This window comes from Thermobia domestica, chromosome 17 (assembly GCF_964235325.1).
Source record: "Thermobia domestica chromosome 17, izTheDome1.hap1.1, whole genome shotgun sequence".
Taxonomy (NCBI): domain Eukaryota; kingdom Metazoa; phylum Arthropoda; class Insecta; order Zygentoma; family Lepismatidae; genus Thermobia; species Thermobia domestica.
Window position 1 is genome coordinate 51,153,342 of NC_137470.1, and position 15,639 is coordinate 51,168,980.

General features: G+C 36.0%; 1 pseudogene; it reads left to right on the forward strand.

Annotated features, from left to right (window-relative positions):
• The first annotated feature begins 6,651 nt into the window (after positions 1–6,651).
• On the forward strand, positions 6,652–7,700 carry LOC145674016 (kelch-like protein 26; annotated as a pseudogene).
• The last annotated feature ends 7,939 nt before the right edge of the window (positions 7,701–15,639 follow it).

Below are 15,639 nucleotides of genomic sequence, written 5' to 3' on the forward strand. Positions count from 1 at the left end.
CAGCCGTACCTTGGAAATATCATGGCAAGTGTCTTCTGGGACACTAAGGATGTTGTTCTTTTCCATGAGAATGCCCGCCCTATCACGGCCAATGTGACAACCACAACTCTGCCCGAAATGCGCTATGAAGTTCTGTCCCACCCCTTGCAGTTCCAAATTTAGCCCCAGTTATTACCATTTGTTCGCACCCGTTAAAGACCATCTGGAAGGGAAGAAATTCACGACAGATGAAGCACTGCGGAACGATGTCCTCCAGTGGCTACGACAACAATCAAGCTATTTCTACATTGAAGGAATCAGGGAGGTGCCATAACGATGGCAACGGTGCCTCGACGACCACGGAGAATACTTTGAAAAACTGACATAGTTTGGTGCTTATTGCGCTATCTGTTTCCTCCGAAGAAATTAAAGTCTCGGTGAACCTTGAACGACTCTTTTAAGTCACGAGCTAAACCTTTTTTTTCGCTATATTGCTTCAACACCTACCTACGGTACCGGTTTAAGAGTGGGCACAAATTTAAAAATAGCCAATCGCATTTTCACTCGAACAGAAAAAAAGAGGAACAAAAGAGAGAAAGTTTAAATTTAGCTCCGCAGACACTCAAAGTCCCGTGTGACTTGATTTACTTGACCCTTCAATAATTGAAGGAATAGGTGTTATCTTAGTCCTAGTGTGGGTAAAACACATAAAATATATATTTCCATTATGTCGTGCACGACTGAGTGAAATAAGGAAATATTAAAATTTAATCCATCTATGAATTTTCCCATTAAGTTACATATTTATATGATCACGGTAGTTAAGCACCAACTAATCTTAAATATATGTAGTTGTTACGATTTAGTAAATGTTTTGAATGATGAAAGTTTTGCAGATGCTATTGCTTATGTAGACCATGACAATATTAGAATAAAATCCATTGAAGGAGCGAAGCACTACAAAACTATTTAACGCAACAAAGCAGGACTATTCAGCTGCGATATGTGCTTCAAGCCTTTCCAAAATAATCAACAGTAATGAAGCCTATGAATGACAAACACAGATGCGAACCGATTAGCAAAGACACAATTAAATACAAAAATTAGTAATTATGGATTTCGACAGACGAACAAAGTGATTTGATTATGTAGCGTTGGAGGGAAATGCTTTACAATCTATGAGTGATGAGGGACGATATATCAATATATCTTCCTAAGAACACTGGAGCCGTATGTACATGACAGAGGATTGAACCATCGCACGCAGTTCACAACTTGAAGAACGTGTCGGTAGTGCATTGTCAAGGATCGAGTATGGAATTCGACATAATGTTGAAAAATGAGATTATCCCGGATATATTCTACCTGTGGCATGAAGAATAGCTGGAATATATTACAATATAGCCTACAGCTGATGTTATGTTTTGCCAAAAAAAAATCGAAATCTTTGTTCTGCAGGACAATAAATCACATAATTTCACGCAAGAAACTCTTCCCTAGACATTCGCTGTGACACATGTTTAAAAAGTTCCAAAATACTGAATATTAATAAAGCATGTGATGATCACATATGCCAAAAAATTTGTATAATATGAGCTCAAAAACCTTCAACTGGCCAATACATTCAACAAAAATAGTTGAATTCTCGGAGGCCCAAAAAATTATTTCATTATTAATTATTTCATTGAAAAATAACAAGAATGTTTTTGGCCTGGTTGTGGCCTCTTGAAAGTCATTCGCCTTCCAATAGGAATGTCATCAGGATATGCCCATATCCATCTTGTTTATGTAAATGGAATAGTAAAGCCAGAGACCTTAGCGGAGTGATTTCTCTGCAGATCTGCACACTCTAATTAGTGCCTAGAGTAGGGGCTATTTCTACCACTCCATCCCGAACCTGGACTTAAGGAGCAGTTTAGGAAAGCTCTGAATGTCAATGGGCAGCGTTTTCAATTTATATACAAAACTTTCCCATCACGGGCTGCAGTTAAAAATTCCGAAGGATTTTTACTCGCTCATAAATTCGATTCAAACTGAAAGTTAACATTTTGGGTGATGAGTAATTACAATTCCGCATAAAACACAGATTATTCGATTGTTTAGGTCTAGTGGTAGTCGAAGAGGATACTTCGTCTAAGCAAATGTGTAATTTCTGTATTGCAATATTAGAGCCTTTTTGCCATTTCAAACAAATATATCACCAAGTTTAACTTTTTAAACTCATATTTATCGTCTTAAGTAGATTGTTTTTCCCCGAGACGCAAAAACAAAAATTTCAAATTTCCGAACTCGGTGCTAAAGATAAAGAAATTTAGTATGCAAGCGATGTGTCGACGATAGTTGTGTAACCTGAACCACAATATATTTTAAATAAAGTTGAGAAACACTTTCGTAACACAAACCCAAAGGAAATTTAGCACTGTAAGCAGGTTTAATCCATAGCCGAGGATCTCCAACACAATCTAATATTGGTAACAAAAGGAAGGTACTCGACGAAATGAACGTTTCTTAAACGATGTTTGCTAAAAGTGATAGCTTCAGTGGTGAAAATTCTGCTGACAAGCAGTTGTGTGGACTAAATAACAAACTAACTAATTAACTAACTGTTTTAACTAGGTAAAGACTGTAATTGGAAAAGGTCCGTTTTTAACAGTTAACTTTAAAAAATGTCGCTGACCGCCCACCTCGAGCAGGTTCCAATGAAGTGTGACTTCAATCCGGTGGGAACCAATGTAATCTGGAATACAATATAACTTACCCCATACTCTATGGAATGAAATAAACAATACCTTTATATTAATTATTTCAAAACTAAAATAAGAAGAGCGTTGTTGGTTTCGTTCGGAGTCTTGAAACTCATTCTCCTTCTAATAAAAATGTAATCAGGTTATACCAATATCCATGTCTTATGTAAATGGTATAGTGAAGCCAGAAAGATTAGCTACGTGATTTATCTGCAGGTCTGCACACTCTAATTATAGCCCTCAGTAGAGGCTACTTCCACCACCCCATCCGGGACGTGGACATTTGTACCAGTTTATGAAGGCTTTGAATATCAATGGCAACAAGTTTTAAATGTATATCCAAAACTTTCCCATCACGGACTGCAGCTGAATATTCGGAAGGATTTTTACTGGCTCATAAATTCGATTCAAACTGAAGGTCACCATTTTTGGTGATGAGTGTTTACAATTGCGTACAAAACAGATTATTCGTTTGTTTAGCTCATTTGGTAGTCGAAGGGGATACTTTGTCAAACTATACTTGTAATTTCCATATAGCAAAATCAGAACCTTTTTGTCATTTCAAATCAATACGCCACCAAGCTTAACCTTTTTGAAACTCATTTATCGTCTAAAGTACAGAGTTTCTTCCTTTAGGCGGTGAGAACTCAGATGGCAACTTTCCAAACTCGGCACTAATGATAAAGAAGTTTCAGATGCAAGAGGTTTGTAGACAATAGTTGTGAAAACTGAACCAGAATATATTTTAATAAAAGCTGAGAAAGTGTCTGATAGCACTGAGAATGAAACTTTACAGTGTAACAAGGATTTATCTATAGGCGAAGATCTCCAACACTGTACTCACACAAGTTATAGAATCTAATATTGGCGATGAAATTATGCTACTCGACGAAATGGTTAATTTTTAAATTTCGATTTGTTAAAATTAGTTTCACTGGTGGAGATTCTGCTGATGTAAACAATTATGTGGAGCATGAGGATAGGGTATGAAACTTATTGAGGGCTGCGATGTACTACATGTTCACTTACCGCAACATGCTATTCCATAGACATTCAATTGTAAAGTATATTTCATATTGTTCCTACACTCTAACTACATAAAGAAGTATATGAATAGTAATCATACAAAAGTCAGTTGGTGTTCCAAAACCTTCCGTCGGCGAATAGTTTAAAAGCATATTCAAAACTCCCGGTGACAAAAGGCCCTTTCAGCGTATAATTTGAATGAATTTGTTCAATTAGCTAGAAACATTGAAGACATAAAATAGCCATATGCATGTTAAATTTCTAGTGCCCAGTGTGTTCGTGTTTGTTTAGTAGCCATGATAATCTGTTTAAACATTCCACTGTTCACATAAAAATAAACATGTTTACTTGCAAAGTCTTAGCGGAAAATGTTTATAGATCGGGTCTCTGAAAAGACATCAGGCAATCCACTCACCAAATAAGTCATTCATCTGTGCACTTTTGTTAGGTTTTCTTCGGTTATTCGCAGGATGATGTAACAATTAAAGGTTCTTCCGTGGTTTTCAGCTATTGGAAAAAAATCCCCAACAGTTCACGCTTTCGTAAGACAATCGCTTACGGTAGTCGTCTTATACTGCGAACAGCCAATAAGACATTAGCACTGTGTTCTTTCTCAAACGGTATGTGTGATTTCTGTATACCGATATTAGAGTCTTTTGGTAACTTCAAAGAAACGTGTCACCAATCTGAACATTTTTCAAACTCATATTTATCTTCTAAAGTAGAGATTTTAGATCTCTGCAAGGATCCCCACATCACAACAGACGCACGTGCCAGGCCAACACGTGCTAATGATTACAAACAACCTAGCAGACAACAGGCCAACAAGGATGATACACCGATACAAGGAACACCGAAAGCAGACGACCTCACGGAAGGACCTGAGGAGGACAAATAAAAGGAGTACCAAGGAGGTAACCAGCATCAGTCGACCAAATGAACGCCTAACCTTTACCTTCCTATGTCGCTGTGGACTAGGAGCACCTCTTCCTTACCCTATGTCCCACTGGGCTAGGGATCCATCTTAAACTAATAACACAAATCTAAACTACAACCTGCCAGTGTTTTGGAAACTGCCATGAGTGGAAGCGGTACCCGGCAAAACATTCATTATTCCTTCACTTAGTCATTGAGGAATAGACATAGAATTAGAAACACTTGAATTTATTATATTATATTTTGTAATAAAACTTGAAGGGGAAAAAGACACCCGGTCTATCATTTGACTCTGTCAAACATTACAAAACATGCGGAATGACATGCGAAGAAAATACTTTTTCTAAGAAAATATGCAGAACAGCGAGTTATTGTTTCGAAAACACGTTTAAATATGGTGTTTTTGGTATAAATATATTTATTACTGTGTGGAGCACAAAAAAACTGTGTGTGTAGGGAATCTGTTTGTGTTATCTAGTAACCAGTATCATAAACACGCAAATATGTAATCTGTGCGATAGTAATTCGTTGTAATTCATATTTCATTGTATTTAACCCGGATCATGATCAATTTTTAATGTATTTGCGGGTCAAATGTCTTCAAATGGTTCCTGCCCTGTGTTGATTTATGGAAGGTATAGTTTAACAGTGTTGTAATGGAAATTATTATTGATTCTACGTATAATGTAATAGGTACTTCATGTTTTAAGTAAAAATATGAGAAGATATCGTATGTTTGACGAAGTTGATGATGCATATGTATGGTTTCTTTTCTAATTATTATAATGTGCATTTATCTGCGGAGCTCAGAGATTGGTATCAGAGATGTGTTCACAACGAAATTGTCTTATTATTTTACTTCACTTTTTTTTTCATCATACCTCGCAGTAGCTTTGCAGCTACAACACTACGTGTAAATTTTCATTGTTTCTAACTCTGTGTAACGAACACACGTATTTATCCTTTTTGTCATTACATTCTAATAGAACGGAAAAAGGAAGCGAGTGAATTACAAGGAAGAAAAGAGTAATGATATTTTTCATTGAAATAATTTTAAATTTTCTTACATCGCCTCATGTTTGATTATATAACCGCTACCAGGTTATAGAAGTACTTTTTGTGGACGCCCTGTACATTTCGTAAAGACAGTGATTATTTTTTCGATTTATAAGTTTTTCTGAAAAACATACAAATTCTTTCTTCTATGCGAATTGCTTCTTTCCCACACAACTGGACAAGGAAATCTTTAATCGTTTTTTCATATATATATTTTAAAAAAATGCTTTTGGTGAGAAAATTTCAGTTAGTGACGAACTATTTCAGTGTTCCTCCCTGACTTGCTATTATGCATTGTATATATTCTGCAGTTATTTGGAACTTAATTAAGTGTTTTCTTTAATCGCTTATGAAACATTGCAATAGATTAGAGCAGGCTAGACGAGGACAGGTATTCAAGTGACCAGAGTGACGCCGGTCACGTTGCTTTGCAGTTTCTTATCTGTACTTTCTCACGCCCGAATTATCACAGTGTCTCGTGCATTGTGGGCAGTTGACTAAAAATTAACATAAATTATTTTCCGTATTATGTTTGTATGTGCATAAAGGTGATTGATGTGTTATGGAATCCTTAAAATCAGTGACAGAAATTTGCAGTGAGTGAAGATTCATCATGAAGTTTTATAGATACTTTTCGAACTCATGTGTAAGAGCTAGAAGAAAATAATTAATCGGAACGAATTTATTGTGGAAGTTCGTACGTTGAAGAGAAGTACTAATGTAAATATTTTCTCGGATGAATGTGAAAAGCAGCATTTGAGAATAAATATTTACTACTAAGGGCGTCCTTCAACGGATGAGAAACTGAATGACTGAGACTTGAAAGGCTCTGACAATGACACGAGTTGGAGATTGGGGCCAGGGTTGAATTTTGAATACAGTTCATTTTGAGTCTCCGTCGCATACATGAACTCTTCTATGTGGCTTGAATGCTTTGAGAAGCAAAGGCTTACTGCTAGATGTCACTCTAGTGGCAGAAGGAGAAGCGTTTCTGGCCCATAGGGTAGTGTCGGCGTCCTGCAGTGATTACTTTCGAGCGATGTTCACTGATGCCATGCGTGAGAGTCGTCAGAGTGAGATCTGCTTGAATGGTGTGACAGCGGCTGGGATCAACTACCTGCTAGACTATGCTTACACGTCGCGCCTTGCTTTGAATCTAGCCAATATCCAGGATGTCCTATCATCAGCTAGCCATGTACAGGTCGTTGCTGTGGTCGAGGCTTGTTCCAATTATCTGGAGGCTCTTTTGAATTTGGAGAATTGTGTAGATATAGCAAAATTGCCCGAAATCTACTCTCTGCACAAACTCCGAAAGAGAGTATACAGTTTCATGAGTGGTAACTTAAAAGAATTCTCCAGGAGTCAAGATTTTCACAGACTTTCTCCGACTCAGAGTGTGATTTCCCCGTTTATTGCCCCGAGTCTAAAGTGCTTCATATCGTAGTGAAGTGGGTTGAATATGACATAGTTCAGCGACTACTGTATACCCAGAAACTACTGCGAAAGATTCATTTCAATGAAATTAATCCGCAGAATCTCAAACAGTTTTTAGAATCGAAGACGTTGCATTGTATTATGATGCAGTTTCCTATCTTGTATCGGCAAGTGTTGGCAGAAACCTATAAAGTGAATACGACAAGCACTGCAGAAATGTTGGTTATTTCTCGAGGGATGGAGCTGGCCGTTGTCAAAGATGGGGGTTTCGGAATTGGAGGCATCACGAATGAGATAACGTATTTTCTTCCCAGTGTGGGAAAGTGGAGATACTTGACAAGTATACCACATGTGGAACAGAGTAATTTTGGTACCACTGTTTTACATAATGAACTTTACGTTGTAGGTGGGAGTTTCAACTAATCACTGCAAGAGAATATTCATCCGTTTGGATTTCGCTACAGCCCGCGATATAAGTGGACCACAATGGCGCCGATGCAGCGTGAAAGGTGTCGCTTTTCTTAGAATTGTACCCCATAGGTGGCGCTAGTGAATTTGCGGAAGAGAATGTAGATCTAACGGAACAGGAGTGTCCGTGTGAGAAATACAATCCAGAAACTGATTGCTGGCAATCAGTCGCTCCTCTTCCGGGTTATCGAACGCAACATGCAGGAACCACGTAGCATCACTTTTTATACACTCCGCAAGGTTTAGACCAAGATTTTGTTTTGAATTCTGTCTTTTGTTACAATACTGTGACGGATACGTGGGAGTCGAAAGCTACAATGCTAACACCTCGAGCAGACCATAGTATGGTTGCGTACAAAGATAAACTGTATGTGTGTGGAGGTTGGTTTGAAGATGAAACAACGGGAAATCGAGTATACGTGGATACAATAGATGCATATGACGTCATCAATAACCAATGGGAAGTGGTGACCCATGTCCCAACGCCGAGGTATCATGAAGGGATTGTTATCGTGGATGAAGAGTTGTATTTCATTGGTGGATTTCACAGAGATGTTATGTTTGACAGAGCAACAGGTGTGATAGAATGTTATGACCTTGAGTCTCGCATATGCAATACTGGAGACCAATACGCACAAGATATTTGGGAGCATACGTGTGTAACGCTGTACATACCAAGTTGTCGAGATGACATGGAAATCATGCCAAATCTAAGGACATATTAATTTCTTCCATACTTCGAAAATAAACATTTGTTTTTTGACAACATTATAAATATCTGTATTTCAGTGCTTATGGCATTGACACCAAAGCCGTTTGTGATTTCGGCTCAACTTTCGATCTTTACTTTTTGTGTTCCAGAATGAAGATAACAATGCGTGGGTTTTGTGAGCATTTAGATATTTACCGTATATACAACGTTGAGAGGAGCGTGTGATATATGTTTATTTTTAATATCTGAAATTAAGTATATTTTTCTGTAAACAAATATTAAAGGTAAAATCAAAATTTAAATACACAATGTCTGTTACCTATTTTACAAGCCCTTAACTAGTTAAAGTAACTAATCACATTTCTCATTGCTGTCGTTAAATCGCCAGAGAGGAGCGCGTGATATGTGTTTATTTTTAAAATCTGAAATTAAATATACATTAGTGTAAACAAGGATTAAAAGAGCAGCAACAATTTAAATACTCTATGACTGTTACCTATTTCACTAGCGCTTAACTAGCTAAAGTAACTAATCACATTTCTCATTGCTGTCGTAAGAATGAGAAAAAGAACGTGTTATATGTGTTTATTTTCAATATCTGAAATTAAGTATATTTTTGTGTAGACAAGGATTAAAGGGACAAAAAAAAATAATACTCAATGTCTCTTACCTATTTTACTAGCGCTTAACTAGCTGAAGTAACTAATCGCATTTCGCATTGGTGTCGTAAGAATGCTCAAGAGGAACGTGTGATATGAGTATGTTTTTAATATCTGAAATTAAGTATATTTTTTTGTAAACAAGGATTAAAGGAACAACCACAATTTAAATACACAATGTGTGTTACCTATTTTACTAGCGCTTAACTAGCTAAAGTAACAAATCACATTTCTCATTCCTGTCCTAGGAATGCGTGAGAGGAGCGTGTAATACGTGTTTATTTTTAACATCTGAAATTAAGTAAATTGCTGAGTAAACAATGATTAAAAGGGCAGCAACAATTTAAATACTCAATGTCAGTTACCTATTTTACAAGCACTTAACTAGCTAAAGTAACAAAACGTATTTCTCATTGCTGTCTTAAGAATGCGTGTTAGGAGCGTGTGATATGAGTCCATATTTAATACCTCAAAATAATATATTTTTGTGTAAACAAGGATTAAAGGGACAACCATTTAAACAATCAATGTCTGTTTCCTATTTTACTAGCGCTTTTCTAGCTAAAGTAACTAATCATATTTCTCATTGCTGTCGCAAGAATGAGTAAAAAGAACGTGTGATATGTGTTCACTTTTAATATCTCAAATTAAGTATATTTTTCGTAAACAAGGATTAAAGTGACAACAACAATTTAAATACTCAATGTCTATTAGATATTTTGCTAGCGTTTAACTAGCTAAAGAAACTAATCACATTTCTCATTGCTGTGGTAAGAATGCGTAAGAGCAGCGTGTGATATGTGTTTTATTTAATATCTCAAAATACAAGGATTTAAAGGAAAACAATTTAAATACTCAATATATGTTTCCTATTTAACTAGTGCTTAACTAGCTGAAGTAACCAATCACCTTTCTCGTTGCTGTTGTAAGAATGCGTGAGAGTGACGTGTGAAATGTGTTTGTATCTAATATTTTAAATTAAGTATATTTTTTGTAAACAAGTATTAAAGGGACAAGAGCAATATAAAAACTCAATGTATGTTTCCAATTTTACTAGCGCCTAACTAGCTAAAGTAACTAATCACATTTCTCATCGCTCTCGTAAGAATTCATAAAAGCAGCGTGTGATATGTGTTTATTTTTAATATCTGAAATTAAGTATACATTTGTGTAAACAAGGATTAAAAGAGCAGCAACAATTTAAATACTCAATGACTGTTACCTATTTTACTAGCGATTAACTAGCTAAAGTAACTAATCACATTTTTCGTTGCTGTCGTAAGAATGCGAGAGAATGACATGTGATATGTGTTTTTTCTAATATTTGAAATTAAGTATTTTTTTGTGTAAACATGCATTAAAGGGACAGGAACAATTTAAATAATTAATGTGTGTTTCCTATTTTACTAGCGCTTAACTACTTGAAGTAACTAATCACATTTCTCATTGCTGTCGTAAGAATGAGTGAGAGGAAGGTGTGATATTTGTATATTTTTAATATCTGAAATTAAGTATATTTTTGTAAACAAGGATTAAAGAACAACAACAATTTAAATCCTCAATGTCTATTAGATATTTTACTCGCGCTTACCTAGCTAAAGTAACTAATAGCATTTCTCATTGCTGTCTTAAGAATGCGAAAGAAGAACGTGTGATATGTGTTTATTTATAATATTTCAAATTAAATATATTTTTCTGTAAGCAAGGATTAAAGGGACAACAATTTAAATAGCCAAAGTCTGTTTCCTATTTTACTACCGCTTAACTAGCTAAAGTAACTAATCACATTTCTCATTGCAGTCGTAAGAATGAGTAAGAAGAACGTGTGATATGTGTTTAGTTTTAATATCTGAAATTAAGTAAATTTTTGTGTAAATAAAGACAAAAGGGACAAGAAAAATTTAAAAACTCGATGTCTCTTACCTATTTCACTAGAGCCTAACTACTTAAAGTAATTAATCACATTTCTCATTGCTGTCGTAAGAAAGAGTGAGAAGAACGTGTGATATGTGTTTATTTTCCATATCTGAAATTAAGTATATTTTTGTGTAAACAAGGATTAAAGGGACAAAAAAATTTAATACTCAATGTCTATTACCTATTTTACTAGCGCTTAACTAGTTGAACTAACTAATCGCATTTCTCAATGGTGTCTTAAGAATGCGTGTTAAGAGCGTGTGATATGAGTCCATATTTAATACCTCAAATTAAATATATTTTTGTGTAAACAAGGATTAAAGGGACAACCATTATATAATCAATGTCTTTTTCTTATTTTACTAGGCTTTACTAGCTAAAGTAATTAATCACACTTCTCATTGCTGTCGTAAGAATGAGTGAGAGGAACGTGTGTTATGTGTTCACTTTTAATATGTCAAATTAAGTATGTTTTTGTGTGAACAAGGATTAAAGGAACAACAACAATTTAAATACTCAATGTCTATTAGATATTTTACCCGCGCTTAACTAGCTAAAATCACTAATCACATTTCTCGTTGCTATAGTAAGAATGCGTAAGAGCAGCGTGTGATATGTGGTGATTTCTAATATTTTAAATTAAGTATATTTTTGTGTAAACAAGTATTAAAGGGACAAGAGCAATTTAAACACTCAATGTATGTTTTTTATTTTACTAGCACCTAACTAGCTAAAGTAACTAATCACATTAAAGCTAGTCATTTGATTTTCGCGAAAGAACTCGTCACTCGCATAGTAAATTCTCGTACAAAATTACTCAATATAATAAAGTATGTATGATCACAAGATCGTCATCGTAAGACACATTTTTTTTTTTTAAGAAAATGTGTTGTTTTAGGAATGTAAACCATAAAGTGGCTGATAATATGCGTATGCTTGAGAGAAGCTAGAGCCAAATGTTGGTGTTGATATTAGGGATTGATGAGACAAGAGTGGCTAGTGATATCTTAGGTTGAAGAGCCAAGTGTGGCTTCTGATATTTTAGGTATATCGTAAGCCCAGGAGTGGCTCATGTTATTGGATTTGTTTTGTGGGTACAGAAAGATTTCTGTATTAAATGTACTGTTATATGTCAATTAATGGTAGAATGCAAACAACAAGCGGTATAATCATTCATTGATAGACTCTGGTAGATTTTGACGTTTAACTTGACCTTGTAAAAATTTTGTAAGTAAATATTTTTGGCTTGTAAATATTTCAAAAATAACCTAACAGTAGTGGACATTGAAACTGAAACAACTTATAGAATGCCATTACTTTTGCTTAATAAGGTATCGCTGCGCACTTACGGGCCAGTACAGCAGCACGACTTCTGGAGAATTGATAGAAGTCCTACACCGTTTACAGTAGGATTTTCAGCCACTTCTTTTGAAGCGTAGTTACGAGTTCAGCACGTACGCGTGCTGGAGGGACAGATTTCCTCATTCCATCAAGAGATGGCGTGGTTCAATAACCTAATCCATGACCGTGACCTCGACACACCACCCACCATGACACACTCTGACCCAATACCCACCAAATCAGATCGTCCTACGAATGCCTAACTGATACGGAGACTATATCTATAAGCAACCTAATGTATGTATATCGATTCTCTGTATTTTTTTTATAAAATAAGTTACACGTTTCACTCCAGTGGAGAATGTGATACACTTCATGACAACATGGCTGAACACGCAAGGACAGGACTTTTACCACGAGGGAATCTGCAAAATCATATTACGACTGTCTAACGGATACGGACACTATGTCTAAAAGTAACCTAATGTATGTTTATCTGTTCTCTGTATTTTGTTGTATGAAATAATTGTTACAGGTTTCACTTCAGACGTGAATGTGATACAGTTCGTGACAACATGGCTGAACACGCAAGGACAGGACTTTTACCACGAGGGAATCTGCAAAATCATATTACGGGTGTTTAACGGATACGGACACTATGTCTAAAAGTAACCTAATGTATGTTTGTCTGTTCTCTGTATTTTGTTGTATGAAATAATTGTTACGGGTTTCACTTCAGACGTGAATGTGATACAGTTCGTGACAACATGGCTGAACACGCAAGGACAGGACTTTTACCACGAGGGAATCTGCAAAATCATATTACGGGTGTTTAACGGATACGGACACTATGTCTAAAAGTAACCTAATGTATGTTTGTCTGTTCTCTGTATTTTGTTGTATGAAATAATTGTTACGGGTTTCACTTCAGACGTGAATGTGATACAGTTCGTGACAACATGGCTGAACACGCAAGGACAGGACTTTTACCACGAGGGAATCTGCAAAATCATATTACAATGCTACGAATGCCTAAACCGATACGAAGACTATGTCTAAGGCTTCAACATAGCCCGATTGTAGGAGCTGATTCTGGATAACAGCAGGGTCACGTTACGGTATCTGCTGACAGAATTGAGAATGTCGTACTTGAAAGAGGATCTAGGACCTTTTTTCATGCTTCAGTTCCTAAGGCTAAATTTTTATAAATAATCAAAACAGAATGATGTAATTGACTCATTGTGTATCGTTTAGTTATGACCCTCTGGGTTCTCCGCAAATTTCAGTGATAAAAGCTTTTATAAAGTAAAGCATGGTGTCCGTCCTCTATTTTTCTGCGTATCTGGATTGAAATTCGTTGAGAGGTCAGGATTCTGCGAATAAAGAATTGCTTCTTCTACGCTTGAGAAGTTCCTTTCGTCTTTTTCGACTGACTGTAAAATTTTAACCCTTTTATATATGAATGATCCTTACAATTCAAAGCTAGTCATTGAATTTTAACAATGAGGTTAGAATGAGAACCGAAGGCATTGGAGATGATAGGCAAAAGATCTGAATAATCGAAGTTGATTTTCGCGAAAGAACTCGTCACTCGCATAGTAAATTCTCGAACAAAATTACTCATTATAATAAAGTATGTATGATCACAAGATCGTCATCGTAAGACATATATTTTTTTTTAAGAAAATGTGTTGTTTTAGGAATGTAAGCCATAAAGTGGCTGATAATATGCGTATGTTTAAGAGAAATTGAGCCAAATGTTGGTGTTGATATTGTGGATTGATGAGACAACAGTGGTTAGTGATATCTTAGGTTGAAGAGTCAAGTGTGGCTTCTGATATTTTAGGTATATGGTAAAGGCAGGTGTGGCTTATGTTATTGGACTTGTTTTGTGGATACAGAAAGATTTCTGTATTAAATGTAGTGGTATAGGCCAATTAATGGTAGACTGTAAACAACAAGCGGTATAATCATTCATTGATAGACTCTGGTAAATTTTGAAGTTTAACTTGAGCTTGTAAAAATTTTGTAAGTAAATATTTTGGGCTTGTAAAAATTTAAACAATAACCTAACAGTAGTGGATATTGAAACTGAAACATCTTGTAGAATGCCTGACAGAAAGCCATTATTTGTATTCAATAAGATGTCGGCGAGCACTTAGGCGCCAGTTCAGCAGCAACACGACTTCTGAAGGATTTATAGAAGTCCTGCACCGTGTGCAGTATAATTTTCAGCCACATCTTTTGTAGCGTATGTACGAGTTCAGGGCGTACATGTGTTGGAGAGGCACATTTCCTCATTCGATCAAGAGATGGCGAGGGTCAATGATAACCTTACCCATGACTCACTGAACCACCGTGAGCACGACACACCACCCACCATGACACACTCTGACCCAACACCCACCAAAACCTATCATCCTACGATAGCCTAACCGATACGGAGACTACGTCTATAAGTAACCTAACGCATCCATATCTGTTCTCTGTATTTTGTTGAATGAATTAATAGTTACAGGTTTCACTTCAGACGAGAATGTACCAGAGCTTGTGACAACATGGTTGAACACGCAAGGACAGGACTTTTACCAGGAGGGAATGTGCAAACTCATCCTACGAATGCCAACCCAATACGGACACTATGTCTAAAAGTAACTTAATTTTTGTATATTTGTTCTCTGTATTTTGTTTTATGAAATAAGAGATACACATTTCACTCTTATTTCGAAGACTATGTCTAAGGCTTCAACAAAGCCCGATTGTAGGAGCTGATTCTGAATAGTTGCAGGGTCGCGTTACGGTATCTGCTGGCAGAATTGAGAATGACGTACTTGAAGGAGGATCTAGGATCTTTTTGCATGGTCTAGTTCCTAAGGCTAAATTTTTATAGTTAATCAAAAGATAATGTTGTAATTGACTCATTGTGTATGTCACGGAGTTAATACTCTCTTCGTTTTCCGCCAATTTTAGTGTTAAAGCATTTGTATGTAAATTCTCGTACAATGTTACTCAATGTAGTAAAGTATGTATGATCACAAGATATTTATCGTAAGACACATTTTAAAAAAATGTGTTGTTTTAGGAATGTAAGCTATAAGTTGGCTGGTGTTATGTTTATGTTTCTGTATTAAACGTAGTAGTATAATTCAATTAAAGGTAGACTGCAAACAGCAAGCGGTAGTCATTCATTGATAGTCTCTTGTAGATTTTGAAGTTTAATTTGGGCTTGTAAAAATTTTTTAAGTAAATATTTTGGGCTTGCAAAAATTTAAACAATAACCTAAAGTAGTGGATATTGAAATTGAAACATCTTGTAGAATGCCATTACTTGCGCTTAATAAGGTGTCGGTGCGCACTTACGATCCTG